This window comes from Camelus dromedarius, unplaced genomic scaffold (genome assembly GCF_036321535.1).
Source record: "Camelus dromedarius isolate mCamDro1 unplaced genomic scaffold, mCamDro1.pat HAP1_SCAFFOLD_117, whole genome shotgun sequence".
In the NCBI taxonomy this organism is placed as follows: domain Eukaryota; kingdom Metazoa; phylum Chordata; class Mammalia; order Artiodactyla; family Camelidae; genus Camelus; species Camelus dromedarius.
The window spans coordinates 3,559,684-3,576,374 of NW_026989731.1; positions in this window are offsets into that span (position 1 = coordinate 3,559,684).

Consider the following 16,691-nt stretch of genomic DNA (forward strand, 5'->3'; position numbering starts at 1 on the left):
AATCCACTCCATAAATATATATGGGGAAGTACTAGCTAAAACTCTGTTTTACAGTGAAAAATGCAGGAACTTCAAAACGGCACTAGGGAACAGACTGAGAAAAAAGAGTAAAAGTTTCTCCTGCAACCCTTTCCCATTTTGCTACATGAACGAAATTCTGTCCACATGCTCAGTTCTGACAGATAAGTATGTGTGAAAGCCGTCCTTCAGCTAGCTTGTTGTAAACACATAGCTTCTTTTCATTTGCCACCTCCACTCAATACATATATATGGGGAGGTACTAGCTCCAACACTGTTTTACAGTGAAAACTGCAGGAAATTCAAACGGGCACTAGAAAACAGACTGAGAAATCAGAGTAAAAGTTTCTCCTGCAATCCGTTCACTTTGTGCTAGATGAACGAACGTCTCTCCACATGCTCAATTCTAAGAGATTAGTGTGTGTGAAAGCCATCCTTCACCTAGCTTTTTGGGAACACAAAGATTCTTTTCATTTGCCAACTCCACTCCATACATATATATGGGGAGGTACTATCTCCAACTCGGTTTTACAGTGAAAACTGCAGGAACTTCAAACCGGCACTAGGAAACAGACTGAGATACCAGAGTAAAATTTCTACTGCAACCCGTTCAATTTGTGCTAGATGAACGAACGTCACTCCACAAGCTCAGTTCTGAGAGATAAGTGTGTGTGTAAGCCGTAATTCAATTAGCTTGTTGGGAACACAAATCTTCTTTTCAGTTGCCAACTGCAAACCATACATATATATGGGGAGGTACTAGCTAAAACTAGGTGTTACAGTGAAAACTGAAGGAACTTCAAACCGGCACTAGGGAACAGACTGAGAAACCAGAGTAAAATTTCTCCTGCAAACCGTTCCCTTTGTTCTAGATGAACGAACGTCTCTCCACAATCTAATTTCTGAGAGATAAGTGTGTGTGAAAGCTGTAATTCACATAGCTTGTTGGGAACACAAATTTACTTTTCAGTTGCCAAATCCACTCCATAAAAATATATGGGGAGGTATTAGCTCCAAATCGGTATTACAGTTAAAACTGCAGGAATTTCAAACCGGCACTAGGAAACATACTGAGAAACCAGAGAAAAAGTTTCTCCTGCAACCCGATCCCTTTGTGCTAGATGAATGAACTTCTGTCCACATGTTCAGTTCTGAGAGAAAAGTGTGTCTGAAAGCCGTCCTTCACATAGCTTGTTTTAAACACATTGATTCTTTGCAGTAGTCAACACCACTCCATACATATATATGGGGAGGAAGTATCTCCAACTCTGTTTTACAGTGTTAACTCAGGAACTTCAAACCGTCATTAGGAAACAGCCTGAGAGACCAGAGAAAATGTTTCTCCTGCAAACCTTTCCTTTTGTGCTAGATGAAAGAACATCTCTCCACATGATCAGTTCTAGAGATAAGTGTCTGTGAAAGCCGTCCTTCACCTAGCTTGTTGGGAACACAAAGTTTCTTTCAGTTGCCAAATCCACTCCATACATATATATTGGTAGGTACTAGCTCCAACTAGGTTTTACACTGAAAACTGCAGGAACTTCAACCCGGCACTAGGAAACAGACTGAGAAACCAGAGTAAAAGTTCCTCCTGCAACCCATTCCCTTTGTGCTAGATGAAGGGACGTCTCTCCACATGCTCAGTTCTGAGAGATAACTGTCTGTGAAAGCCGTCCTTCAGCTAGCTTGTTGGGAAAACAAAGATTCTTTCCAGTTGCCTACTCCACTCCATACATATATATGGGGATGTACTAACTCCAAATCCGTTTTACAGTGAAACCTGCAGGAACGTCAAACAGGCACTAGGAAACAGACTGAAAAACCAGAGTAAAATTTTGCCTGCAACCCGTTCCCTTTTTGCTAGATGAAGGAACGTCCCTCCACATGCTCAGTTCTGAGAAATATCTGTCTGTGAAAGCCATTCTTCAGCTAGCTTGTTGGGAACACAAAGATTCTTTCCATTTGCCAAATCCACTCCATAAATATATATGGGGTGGTACTAGCTAAAACTCGGTTTTACAGTAAAAACTGCAGGAAATTCAAACCGGCACTAGGGAACAGACTGAGAAACCAGAGTAATAGTTTCTTCTGCAACCCGTTCCCTTTTTGCTACATGAACGAATATCTGTCCACATGCTCATTTCTGAGAGAAAAGTTTGTGTGAAAGCTGTCCTTCAAATAGCTTGTTGTAAACACATAGTTACTTTGCAGTTGCCAACTCCACTCCTTACATATATATGGGTAGGTACTACCTCCAACACGATTATACAGTGAAAACTGTAGGCACTTCAAACTGGCACTAGGGAACAGACTGAGAATCCAGAGTAATCTTTTCTCCTGCAAACCGTTCCATTTGTGCTAGATGAACGAACGTCTCTCCACATGCTCTGTTCTGAGAGAATAGTGTGTGTGAAAGCCGTCCTTCACATAGCTTCTTGGGAACACAAAGATTCATTTCAGGTGCCAACACCACTCCATACATATATATGGGGAAGTAGTAGTTCCAACTCGGTTTTACAGTGAAAACTGCAGGAATTTCAAACCGGCACTAGGAAACAGACTGAGAAACCACGGTAAAAGTTTCTCCTGCCACCCATTCCCTTTGTGCTAGATGAACGAAAGTCTCTCCAAAAGCTCATTTCTGAGAGATAATTGTGTGTGAAAGCCGTCCTTCAAATAGCTTGTTGGAAACAAAAAGTTCCTTTTCAGTTGCCAACTCCACTCCATAAATATATATAGGGAGGTACTAGCTAAAACTCGGTTTTACTGTGAAAACTGCAGGAAATTCAAAACGGCACTAGGGAACAGACTGATAAACCAGATTATAAATTTCTGCTGCAACCCGTTACCTTTGTGCTAGATGAACGAACATCTGTCGACATGCTCAGTTCTGAGAGATAAGAGTGTGTGAATGCCGTCCTTCACTTAGCTTGTTGTAAACACATAGATTCTTTGCAGTTGCCAACTCCATTCCATAAATATATATGGTGAGGAACTATCTCCAAATCGGTTTTACAGTGAAAACTGCAGGAAATTCAAACCGGCACTAGGAAACAGAATGAGAAACCAAAGTAAATGTTTCTCCTGCAACCCATTCCCTTTTTTGCTAGATGAACGAACGTCTCTCAACATGCTCACTTCTGAGAGATAATTGTGTGTGAAAGCCGTACTTCACATAGCTTGTTGGGAACACAAAGTTGTTTTCATTTGCCAACTCCACTCCATACATATATATGGGGTGGTACTAGCTCCAACTCGTTTTTAAATTGAAAACTGCAGGAACTTCAAACCGGCACTAGGAAGCAGACTGAGAAACCAGAGTAAAAGTTTTCCTGCAACCAGTTCCCTTTGTGCTAGATGAACGAACATATCTCCACATGCTAAGTTCTCAGAGATAAGTGTGTGTGAAAGCCGTCCTTCAGCTATAGTGTTGGGAACACAAAGTTTCTTTGCAGTTGCTATCACCAATCCACCCATATATATGGGGAGGTACTAGCTCCAACACGTTTTTACAGTGAAAACAGAAGGAAATTCAAATCGGCACTAGAAAACAGACTGAGAAACCAGAGTAAATGTTTCTCCTGCAACACGTTCCCTTTGTGCTAGATGAACGAACTTCTGTCCACATGCTCATTTCTGAGAGATAAGTGGGTGTGAAAGCCGTCTTTCCCCTAGCTTGTTGTAAACACATAGTTTCTTTGCAGTTGCAAACTCCACTCCATACTTATATATGGGGAGGTATAGCTCCAACTCGGTTTTACAGTGTTAACTCAGGAACTTCAAACCGGCACTAGGATACAGACTGAGAAACCAGAGTAAATATTTCTCCTGCAAACCGTTCCCTATGTGCTAGATGAACGAATGTCTCTCCACATGCTCAGTCTGAGAGATAAGTGTGTATGAAAGCCGTCTTTCACCTAGATTGTTGGGAACACAAAGTTTCTTTTCAGTTGCCAAATCCACTCCATACATATATATTGGTAGGTACTAGCTCCAACTAGGTTTTACACTGAAAACTGCAGGAACTTCAAACCGGCACTAGGAAACAGACTGAGAAACCAGAGTAAAAGTTTTCCTGCAACCAATTACCTTTGTGCTAGATGAACGAACATCTCTCCACATGCTCAGTTCACAGAGATAATTGTGTGTGAAAGCCGTTCTTCTGCTATCTTGTTGGGAACACAAAGTTTCTTTGCAGGTGCTAACACCAATCCACACATATATATGGGGGGGTACAAGCTCCAAATTGGTTTTACAGTGAAAACTGCCGGAATTTCAAACCGGCACTAGGAAACTGACTGAGAATCCAGAGTAATCTTTTCTCCTGCAAACCGTTCCATTTGTGCTAGATTAACGAACGTCTCTCCACATGCTCAGTTCTGAGAGAATAGTGTGTGTGAAAGCCGTCCTTCACATAGCTTCTTGGGAACACAAAGATTCTTTTCAGGTGCCAACACCACTCCATACATATATATGGGGAAGTAGTAGTTCCAACTCGGTTTTACAGTGAAAACTGCAGGAATTTCAAACCGGCACTAGGAAACAGACTGAGAAAACACGGTAAAAGTTTCTCCTGCCACCCATTCCCTTTGTGCTAGATGAACGATTCTCTCTCCAAAAGCTCATTTCTGAGAGATAATTGTGTGTGAAAGCCGTCCTTCAAATATCTTGTTGGAAACAAAAAGTTCCTTTTCAGTTGCCAACTCCACTCCATAAATATATATAGGGAGGTACTAGCTAAAACTCGGTTTTACTGTGAAAACTGCAGGAAATTCAAAACGGCACTAGGGAACAGACTGATAAACCAGATTATAAATTTCTGCTGCAACCCGTTACCTTTGTGCTAGATGAACGAACATCTGTCGACATGCTCAGTTCTGAGAGATAAGAGTGTGTGAATGCCGTCCTTCACTTAGCTTGTTGTAAACACATAGATTCTTTGCAGTTGCCAACTCCATTCCATAAATATATATGGTGAGGAACTATCTCCAAATCGGTTTTACAGTGAAAACTGCAGGAAATTCAAACCGGCACTAGGAAACAGAATGAGAAACCAAAGTAAATGTTTCTCCTGCAACCCATTCCCTTTTTTGCTAGATGAACGAACGTCTCTCAACATGCTCACTTCTGAGAGATAATTGTGTGTGAAAGCCGTACTTCACATAGCTTGTTGGGAACACAAAGTTGTTTTCATTTGCCAACTCCACTCCATACATATATATGGGGTGGTACTAGCTCCAACTCGTTTTTAAATTGAAAACTGCAGGAACTTCAAACCGGCACTAGGAAGCAGACTGAGAAACCAGAGTAAAAGTTTTCCTGCAACCAGTTCCCTTTGTGCTAGATGAACGAACATATCTCCACATGCTAAGTTCTCAGAGATAAGTGTGTGTGAAAGCCGTCCTTCAGCTATAGTGTTGGGAACACAAAGTTTCTTTGCAGTTGCTATCACCAATCCACCCATATATATGGGGAGGTACTAGCTCCAACACGTTTTTACAGTGAAAACAGAAGGAAATTCAAATCGGCACTAGAAAACAGACTGAGAAACCAGAGTAAATGTTTCTCCTGCAACACGTTCCCTTTGTGCTAGATGAACGAACTTCTGTCCACATGCTCATTTCTGAGAGATAAGTGGGTGTGAAAGCCGTCTTTCCCCTAGCTTGTTGTAAACACATAGTTTCTTTGCAGTTGCAAACTCCACTCCATACTTATATATGGGGAGGTATAGCTCCAACTCGGTTTTACAGTGTTAACTCAGGAACTTCAAACCGGCACTAGGATACAGACTGAGAAACCAGAGTAAATATTTCTCCTGCAAACCGTTCCCTATGTGCTAGATGAACGAATGTCTCTCCACATGCTCAGTCTGAGAGATAAGTGTGTATGAAAGCCGTCTTTCACCTAGATTGTTGGGAACACAAAGTTTCTTTTCAGTTGCCAAATCCACTCCATACATATATATTGGTAGATACTAGCTCCAACTAGGTTTTACACTGAAAACTGCAGGAACTTCAAACCGGCACTAGGAAACAGACTGAGAAACCAGAGTAAAAGTTTTCCTGCAACCAATTACCTTTGTGCTAGATGAACGAACATCTCTCCACAAGCTCAGTTCACAGAGATAATTGTGTGTGAAAGCAGTTCTTCTGCTATCTTGTTGGGAACACAAAGTTTCTTTGCAGGTGCTAACACCAATCCACAAATATATATGGGGAGGTTCAAGCTCCAAATTGGTTTTACAGTGAAAACTGCCGGAATTTCAAACCGGCACTAGGAAACAGACTGAGAAACCAGAGTAAATGTTTCTCCTGCAACACATTCCCTTTGTGCTAGATGAACGAACTTCTGTCCACATGCTCAGTTCTGAGAGATAAGTGGGTTTGAAAGCCGTCCTTCAACAAGCTTGATGTAAAAACATAGTTTCTTTTCAGTTGCCAACTCCACACCATACATATATATGGGTAGGTACCAGCTCCAAATCGGTTTTAAAGTGAAAAATGAAGGAACTTCAAACCGGCACTAGGAAACAGACTGAGAAAACAGAGTAAATATTTCTCCTGCAATCGGTTCCCTTTGTGCTAGATGAACGAACGTCTCTCCACAAGCTCAGTTCTGAGAGATAAGTGTGTGTGGAAGCCGTAATTCACCTAGCTTTTTGGAACACAAAGTTTCTTTCCAGTTGCGAAACCACTCCATAAATATATATGGGGAGGTAGTAGCTAAAACTCGATTTTACAGTGAAAACTGCAGGAAATTCAAAACGGCACTAGGGAACAAACTGAGAATCCAGAGTAAAAGTTTCTTCTGCAACCAGTTCCCTTTATGCTACATGAACGAACATCTGTCCACATGCTCAGTTCTGAGAGAAAAGTGTGTGTCAAATCCGTCCTTCAACTAGCTTGTTGTAAACACATAGTTTCTTTGAATTTGCCATATCCACTCCATACATATATATGGGGAGGTACTAGCTCCAACTCGATTTTACAGTGAAAACTGTAGGCACTTCAAACTGGCACTAGGGAACAGACTGAGAATCCAGAATAATCTTTTCTCCTGCAAACCGTTCCCTTTGTGCTAGATGAACGAAAGTCTCTCCACATGCTCAGTTCTGAGGGAATAGTGTGTGTGAAAGCCGTACTTCACATAGCTTCCTTGGAACACAAAGATTCTTTTCAGTTGCCAACACCACTCCATACATATATATGGGGAGGTACTAGCTCCAACTCGGTTTAACATTGAAAACTGCAGGAACTTCAAACCGACACTAGGAAACAGACTGAGAAACCAGGGTAAAAGTTTCTCCTGCCACCCTTTCCCTTTGTGCTAGATGAACGAAAGTCTCTACAAAAGCTCATTTCTGAGAGATAATTGTGTGTGAAAGCAGTAATTCACCTAGATTTTGGAACATATATTTTCTTTTATTTGCCAACTGCACTCCATAAATATATATGAGGAGGTACTAGCTCCAAAACGGTATTACAGTGAAAACAGCAGGAACTTCAAAACGGCACTAGGAAGCAGACTGAGAAACCAGAGAAAAAGTTTCTCATACAACCCGTTCTTTTTGTGCTAGATGAAGGAACTTCTCTCCACTTGCTCAGTTCTGAGAGATAATTGTGTGTGAAAGCCGTCCTTCAGCTAGCTTGTTGGGAAAAACAAATTTCTTTTCAGATGCCTACTCCAATCCACACATATATATGGGGAGGTACTAGCTCCAAATCGGTTTTACAGTGAAACCTGCAGGAACTTCAAACAGGCACTAGGAAACAGAGTGAGAATCCAGGGTAAAATTTTCTCCTGCAAACCGTTCCCTTTGTGCTAGATGAACGAACGTCTCTCCACAAGCTCAGTTCTGAGAGATAAGTGGGTGTGAAAGCCGTAATTCACCTAGCTTGTTGGTAACACAAAGTTTCTTTTCATTTGCCAAATCCACTCCATAAATATATATGGGGAAGTACTAGCTAAAACTCTGTTTTACAGTGAAAAATGCAGGAACTTCAAAACGGCACTAGGGAACAGACTGAGAAACAAGAGTAAAAGTTTCTCCTGCAACCCTTTCCCATTTTGCTGCATGAACGAACTTCTGTCCACATGCTCAGTTCTGATAGATAAGTGTGTGTGAAAGCCGCCTTCAGCTAGCTTGTTCTAAACACATAGCTTCTTTTCATTTGCAACTTCCACTCCATACATATATATGGGGAGGTACTAGCTCCAACATTGTTTTACAGTGAAAACTGCAGGAACTTCAAACGGGCACTAGGAAACAGACTGAGAAATCAGAGTAAAGTTTCTCCTGCAATCCGTTCCCTTTGTGCTAGATGAACGAAAGTCTCTCCACATGCTGAATTCTGAGAGATTATTGTGTGTGAAAGCCATCCTTCACCTAGCTTTTTGGGAACACAAAGATTCTTTTCATTTGCCAACTCGACTCCATACATATATATGGGGAGGTACTATCTCCAACTCGGTTTTACAGTGAAAACTGCAGGAACTTCAGACCAGCACTAGGAAACAGACTGAGATACCAGTGTAAATTTTCTACTGCAACCCGTTCAATTTGTGCTAGATGAACGAACGTCACTCCACAAGCTCAGTTCTGAGAGATAAGTGTGTGTGTAAGCCGTAATTCAATTAGCTTGTTGGGAACACAAATTTTCTTTTCAGTTGCCAACTGCAAACCATACATATATATGGGGAGGTACTAGCTAAAACTCGGTGATACAGTGAAAACTGAAGGAACTTCAAACCGGCACTAGGGAACAGACTGAGAAACCAGAGAAAAAATTTCTCCTGCAACCCGTTCCCTTTGTGCTAGATGAACGAACATCTCTCCACAAGCTAATTTCTGAGAGATAAGTGTGTGTGAAAGCTGTAATTCACATAGCTTGTTGGGAACACAAATTTACTTTTCAGTTGCCAACTCCACTCCATAAAAATATATGGGGAGGTATTAGCTCCAAATCGGTATTACAGATAAAACTGCAGGAACATCAAAACGGCACTAGGAAACATACTGAGAAACCAGAGAAAAAGTTTCTCCTGCAAGCCGATCCCTTTGTGCTAGATGAACGAACTTCTGTCCACATGTTCAGTTCTGAGAGAAAAGTGTGTCTGAAAGCCGTCCTTCACATAGCTTGTTATAAACACATAGATTCTTTGCAGTAGCCAACACCACTCCATACATATAAATGGTGAGGTAGTAGCTCCAACTCTGTTTTACAGTGTTAACTCAGGAATTTCAAACCGGCATTAGGAAACAGCCTGAGAGGCCAGAGAAAATGTTTCTCCTGCAAACCTTTCCTTTTGTGCTAGATGAAAGAACGTCTCTCCACATGCTCAGTTCTAGAGATAAGTTTGTGTGAAAGCCGTCCTTCACCTAGCTTGTTGGGAACACAAAGTTTCTTTCAGTTGCCAAATCCACTCCATACATATATATTCGTAGGTAGTAGCTCCAACCAGGTTTTACACTGAAAACTGCAGGAACTACAAACCGGCACTAGGAAACAGACTGAGAAACCAGAGTAATAGTTTCTCCTGCAACCCATTCCCTTTGTGCTAGATGAAGGGACGTCTCTCCACATGCTCAGTTCTGAGAGATAACTGTCTGTGAAAGCCGTCCTTCAGCTAGCTTGTTGGGAAAACAAAGATTCTTTCCAGTTGCCTACTCCACTCCATACATATATATGGGGAGGTACTAACTCCAAATCTGTTTTACAGTGAAACCTGCAGGAACGTCAAACAGGCACTAGGAAACAGACTGAAAAACCAGAGTGAAAGTTTGCCTGCAACCCGTTCCCTTTTTGCTAGATGAAGGAACGTCTCTCCACATGCTCAGTTCTGAGAGATATCTGTCTGTGAAAGCCATCCTTTAGCTAGCTTGTTGGGAACACAAAGATTCTTTTCATTTGCCAAATCCACTCCATAAATATATATTGGGTGGTACTAGCTAAAACTCGGTTTTACAGTAAAAACTGCAGGAAATTCAAACCGGCACTAGGGAACAGACTGAGAAACCAGAGTAAAAGTTTCTTCGGCAACCCGTTCCCTTTTTGCTACATGAAAGAACATCTGTCCACATGCTCAGTTCTGAGAGAAAAGTTTGTGTGAAAGCCGTCCTTCAAATAGCTTGTTGTAAACACATAGTTTCTTTGCAGTTGCCAACTCCACTCCTTACATATATATGGGTAGGTACTACCTCCAACACGATTATACAGTGAAAACTGTAGGCACTTCAAACTGGCACTAGGGAACAGACTGAGAATCCAGAGTTATCTTTTCTCCTGCAAACCGTTCCATTTGTGCTAGATGAACGAAAGTCTCTCCACATGCTCCGTTCTGAGAGAATAGTGTGTGTGAAAGCCGTCCTTCACATAGCTTCTTGGGAACACAAAGATTCTTTTCAGGTGCCAACACCACTCCATACATATATATGGGGAAGTAGTAGTTCCAACTCGATTTTACAGTGAAAACTGCAGGAATTTCAAACCGGCACTAGGAAACATACTGAGAAACCAGGGTAAAAGTTTCTCCTGCCACCCATTCCCTTTGTGCTAGATGAAAGAAAGTCTCTCCAAAAGCTCATTTCTGAGAGATAATTGTGTGTGAAAGCCGTCCTTCACCTAGCTTGTTGGAAACACAAAGTTCCTTTTCAGTTGCCAACTCCACTCCATTAATATATATGGGGAGGTACTAGCTAAAACTCGGTTTTACTGTGAAAACTGCAGGAAATTCAAAACGGCACTAGGAAGCAGACTGAGAAACCAGAGTAAAAGTTTTCCTGCAACCCGTTCCCTTTGTGCTAGATGAACGAACATATCTCCACATGCTAAGTTCTCAGAGATAAGTGTGTGTGAAAGCCGTCCTTCAGCTATAGTGTTGGGAACACAAAGTTTCTTTGCAGTTGCTATCACCAATCCACCCATATATATGGGGAGGTACTAGCTCCAACACGTTATTACAGTGAAAACAGAAGGAAATTCAAATCGGCACTAGAAAACAGACTGAGAAACCAGAGTAAATGTTTCTCCTGCAACACGTTCCCTTTGTGCTAGATGAACGAACTTCTGTCCACATGCTCATTTCTGAGAGATAAGTGGGTGTGAAAGCCGTCTTTCCCCTAGCTTGTTGTAAACACGTAGTTTCTTTGCAGTTGCAAACTCCACTCCATACTTATATATGGGGAGGTATAGCTCCAACTCGGTTTTACAGTGTTAACTCAGGAACTTCAAACCGGCACTAGGAAACAGACTGAGAAACCAGAGTAAATATTTCTCCTGCAAACCGTTCCCTATGTGCTAGATGAACGAACGTCTCTCCACATGCTCAGTTCTGAGTGATAAGTGTGTATGAAAGCCGTCTTTCACCTAGCTTGTTGGGAACACAAAGTTTCTTTTCAGTTGCCAAATCCACTCCATACATATATATTGGTAGGTACTAGCTCCAACTAGGTTTTACACTGAAAACTGCAGGACTTCAAACCGGCACTAGGAAACAGACTGAGAAACCAGAGTAAAAGTTTCTCCTGCAACCCGTTCCCTTTGTGCTAGATGAAGGAACGTCTCTCCACATGCTCAGTTCTGAGAGATAACTGTTTGTGAAAGCCGTCCTACAGCTAGCTTGTTGGGAACAAAAAGATTCTTTTCATTTGCCAAATCCACTCCATAAATATATATGGGGTGGTACTAGCTAAAACTCGGTTTTACAGTGAAACCTGCAGGAAATTCAAAACGGCAATAGAGAACAGACTGAGAAACCAGAGTAAAATTTTCCTGCAACCAATTACCTTTGTGCTAGATGAACGAACATCTCTCCACATGCTCAGTTCTCAGAGATAATTGTGTGTGAAAGCCTTTCTTCTGCTATCTTGTTGGGAACACAAAGTTTCTTTGCAGGTGCTAACACCAATCCACACATATATATGGGGAGGTACAAGCTCCAAATTGGATTTACAGTGAAAACTGCAGGAACTTCAAACCGGCACTAGAAAACAGACTGAGAAACTAGAGTAAATGTTTCTCCTGCAACACATTCCCTTTGTGCTAGATGAACGAACTTCTGTCCACATGCTCAGTTCTGAGAGATAAGTGGGTTTGAAAGCCGTCCTTCAACAAGCTTGATGTAAAAACATAGTTTCTTTTCATTTGCCAACTCCACTCCATACATATATATGGGGAGGTAGTAGCTCCAACTCGATTTTACAGTGAAAACTGTAGGCACTTCAAACTGGCACTAGGGAACAGACTGAGAATCCAGAGTAATCTTTTCTCCTGCAAACCGTTCCCTTTGTGCTAGATGAACGAACGTCTCTCCACATGCTCAGTTCTGAGGGAATAGTGTGTGTGAAAGCCGTACTTCACATAGCTTCCTTGGAACACAAAGATTCTTTTCAGTTGCCAACACCACTCCATACATATATATGGGGAGGTACTAGGTCCAACTCGGTTTAACATTGAAAACTGCAGGAACTTCAAACCGACACTAGGAAACAGACTGAGAAACCAGAGTAAATTTTCCCCTGCCACCCTTTCCCTTTGTGCTAGATGAACGAACGTCTCTCCAAATGCTCATTTCTGAGAGATAATTGTGTGTTAAAGCCGTGATTCACCTAGCTTTTTGGAACACAAAGTTTCTTTTCATTTGCCAAATCCACTCCATAAATATATATCGGGAGGTACTAGCTAAAATTCGATTTTACAGTGAAAACTGCAGGAACTTCAAAACGGCACTAGGGAACAGACTGAGAAACCAGAGTAAAAGTTTCTTCTGCTACCCGTTCCCTTTTTGCTACATGAACGAACATCTGTCCACATGCTCAGTTCGGAGAGAAAAGTGTGTGTGAAAGCCGTCCTTCAACTAGCTTGTTGTAAACACATAGTTTCTTTGCAGTTGCCAACTCCACTCCATATATATATATGGGGAGGTACTAGCTCCAACTCGATTTTACAGTGAAAACTGTAGGCACTTCAAACTGGCACTAGTTAACAGACTGAGAATCCAGAGTTATCTTTTCTCCTGCAAACCGTTCCCTTTGTGCTAGATGAACGAACGTCTCTCCACATGCTCAGTTCTGAGAGAATAGTGTGTGTGAAAGCCTTCTTCATATAGCTTCTTTGGAACACAAAGATTCTTTTCAGGTGCCAACACCAATCCATACCTATATATGGGGAAGTAGTAGTTCCAACTCGGTTTTACAGTGAAAACTGCAGGAACTTCAAACCGGCACTAGGAAACAGACTGAGAAACCAGGGTAAAAGTTTCTCCTGCCACCCTTTCCCTTTGTGCTAGATGAACGAAAGTCTCTACAAAAGCTCATTTCTGAGAGATAATTGTGTGTGAAAGCCGTAATTCACCTAGATTTTGGAACACAAATTTTCTTTTCACTTGCCAAATCCACTCCATAGGTATATATGGGGAGGTACTAGCTTAAATACGATTTTACAGTGAAAACTGCAGGAAATTCAAAACGGCACTAGGGAACAGACTGAGAAACCAGAGTAAATGTTTCTCCTGCAACCCGTTCCCTTTGTGCTAGATGAACGTACGTCTCTCCACAAGCTCAGATCTGTGAGTTAAGTGTGTGTGAAAGCCGTCCTTCACCTAGCTTGTTGGGAACACAAAGTTCCTTTTCAGTTGCCAACTCCATTCCATAAATATATATGGTGAGGTACTATCTGCAAATCGGTTTTACAGTGAAAAATGCAGTAACTTCAAACCGGCACTAGGAAACAGAATGAGAAAGCAGAGTAAATGTTTCTCCTGCAACCCATTCCCTTTTTTGCTAGATGAACGAACGTCTCTCAACATGCTCACTTCTGAGAGATAATTGTGTGTGAAAGCCGTCCTTCACCTAGCTTGTTGGGAACACAAAGTTTGTTTTCAGTTGCCAACTACATTCCATACATATATATGGGGAGGTACTAGCTCCAACTCGTTTTTACATTGAAAACTGCAGGAACTTTAAACCGGCACTAGGAAGCAGACTGAGAAACCAGAGTTAAAATTTTCCTGCAACCCGTTCCCTTTGTGCTAGATGAACGAACTTCTGTCCACATGCTCAGTTCTGAGAGAAAAGTGTGTCTGAATTCCGTCCTTCATATAGCTTGGTGTAAACACATAGATTCTTTGCAGTTGCCAACTCCACTCCATAAATATATATGGGGAGGTACTAGCTCCAAATCGGTTTTACAGTGAAAACTGCAGGAACTTCAACATGGCACTAGGAAGCAGAATGAGAAACCAGAGTAAATGTTTCTCCTGCAACACGTTCCCTTTGTGCTAGATGAACGAACTTCTGTCCACATGCTAATTTCTGAGAGATAAGTGGGTGTGAAAGTCGTCTTTCCCCTAGCTTGTTGTAAACACATAGTTTCTTTGCAGTTGCCAACTCCACTCCATATTTATATATGGGGAGGTAGTAGCTCCAACTCGGTTTTACAGTGTTAACTCAGGAAATTCAAACCGGCACTAGGAAACAGACTGGGAAACCAGAGTAAATATTTCTCCTGCAAACCGTTCCCTATGTGCTAGATGAACGAACGTCTCTCCACATGCTCAGTTCTGAGAGATAAGTGTGTATGAATCCGTCTTTCACCTAGCTTGTTGGGAACACAAAGTTTCTTTTCAGTTGCCAAATCCACTCCATACATATATATTGGTAGGTACTAGCTCCAACTAGTTTTTACACTGAAAACTGCGGGAACTTCAAACCGGCACTAGGAAACAGACTGAGAAACCAGAGTAAAAGTTTCTCCTGCAACCCGTTCCCTTTGTGCTAGATCAAGGAACGTCTCCCCACATGCTCAGTTCTGAGAGATAAGTGTGTGTGAAAGCCGTCCTTCACTAGCTTGTTGGGAACACAAAGATTCTTTTCAGTTAACAACTCCACTCCATACATATATATGGATAGGTACAAGCTCCAACTCGGTTTTACAGTGAAACTTGCAGGAACGTCAAACCGGCACTAGGAAACAGACTGAGAAACCTGAGTTAAAGTTTCTCAGCAAAACGTTCCCTTTGTGCTAGATGAAGGAACGTCTCTCCACAAGCTCAGTTGTGAGAGATAAGTGTGTGTGAAAGCCATAATTCACCTAGCTTTTTGGAACACAATGTTTCTTTTCAGTTACCAACACCACTCGATAAATATATATGGGGATTTTCTAGCTAAAACTCGGTTTTACAGTGAAAACTGCAGGAAATTCAAAACGGCACTAGGGAACAGACTGAGAAACCAAAGTAATAGTTTCTCCTGCAACCCGTTCACATTGTGCTATATGAACGAACTTCTGTCCACATGCTCAGTTCTGAGAGATAAGTGAGTGTGAAAGCCATCCTTCAACTACATTGTTGTAAACACATAGTTTCTTTTGAGTTGCCAAATCCACTCCATAAATATATATGGGGAGGTACTAGCTCCAACTCGGTTTTACTGTGAAAACTGCAGGAATTTCAAACAGGCACTAGGAAAAATACAGAGAATACCGAGTAAATGTTTCTCCTGCAATCCGTTCCCTTTGTGCTAGATGAACGAAAGTATCTCCACATGCTCAGTTCTGAGAGATAAGTGTGTGTGAAAGCCGTAATTCACCTAGATTGTTGGGAACACAAAGTTTCTATTCAGTTGCCAACACCACTCCAAACATATATATGGGGAGGTACTAGCTAAAACTCGGTGTAACAGTGAAAACTGAAGGAACTTCAAAACGGCACTAGAGAACAGACTGAGAAACCATAGTAAATGTTTCTCCTGCAACCCTTTCCCTTTGTGCTAGATGAAGGAACGTCTCTCCAGATGCTCAGTTCTGAGAGATAAGTGTGTGTAAGCCTTCCTTCACCTAGCTTGTTGGGAACACAAAGTTACTTTTCAGTTGCCAACTCCTCTCCATACATATATATGGGGAGGTACTAGCTCAAACTCGGTTTTACAGTGAAAACTGCAGGAACTTCAAACCGGCACTAGGAAGCAGACTGAGAAACCAGAGTTAAAGTTTGCCTGCAATCCGTTCCCTTTGTGCTAGATGAACGAACATCTCTCCACATGCTCAGTTCTGAAAGAAAATTGTGTCTGAAATCCGTCCTTCACTTAGCTTGTTGTAAACACGTAGATCCTTTGCAGTTGCCATTTCCACTCCATAAATATATATGGGGAGGTACTAGCTCCAAATCAGTTTTACAGTGAATACTGCATGAACTTCAAATTGGCACTAGGAAACAGACTGAGAAATCAGAGTAAAAGTTTCTCCTGCAAACCTTTCCCTTTTTGCTAGATGAAGGAAAGTCTCTCCACAAGCTCAGTTGTGAGAGATAAGTGTGTGTGAATGCCGTAATTCACCTAGCTTGATGGGAATACAAAGTTTTTTTTTTTTGCCAAATCCATTCCATGAATATATATCGGGAGGTTTTAGCTAAAACTCGGTTTTAGATTGAAAACTGCAGGAAATTCAAAACGGCTCTAGGGAACAGACTTAAAATCCAGAGAAATAGTTTCTCCTGCAACCCGTTCTCTTTGTGCTATATGAACGAACTTCTGTCCACATGCCCAGTTCTGAGAGATAAGTGTGTGTGAAAGCCATTCTTCAACTAGCTTGTTTTAAACACATAGTTCTATACAGTTGCCAACTCCACTCCATACATATATATGGGGAGGTACCAGCTCCAACTCGGTTTTACAGTGA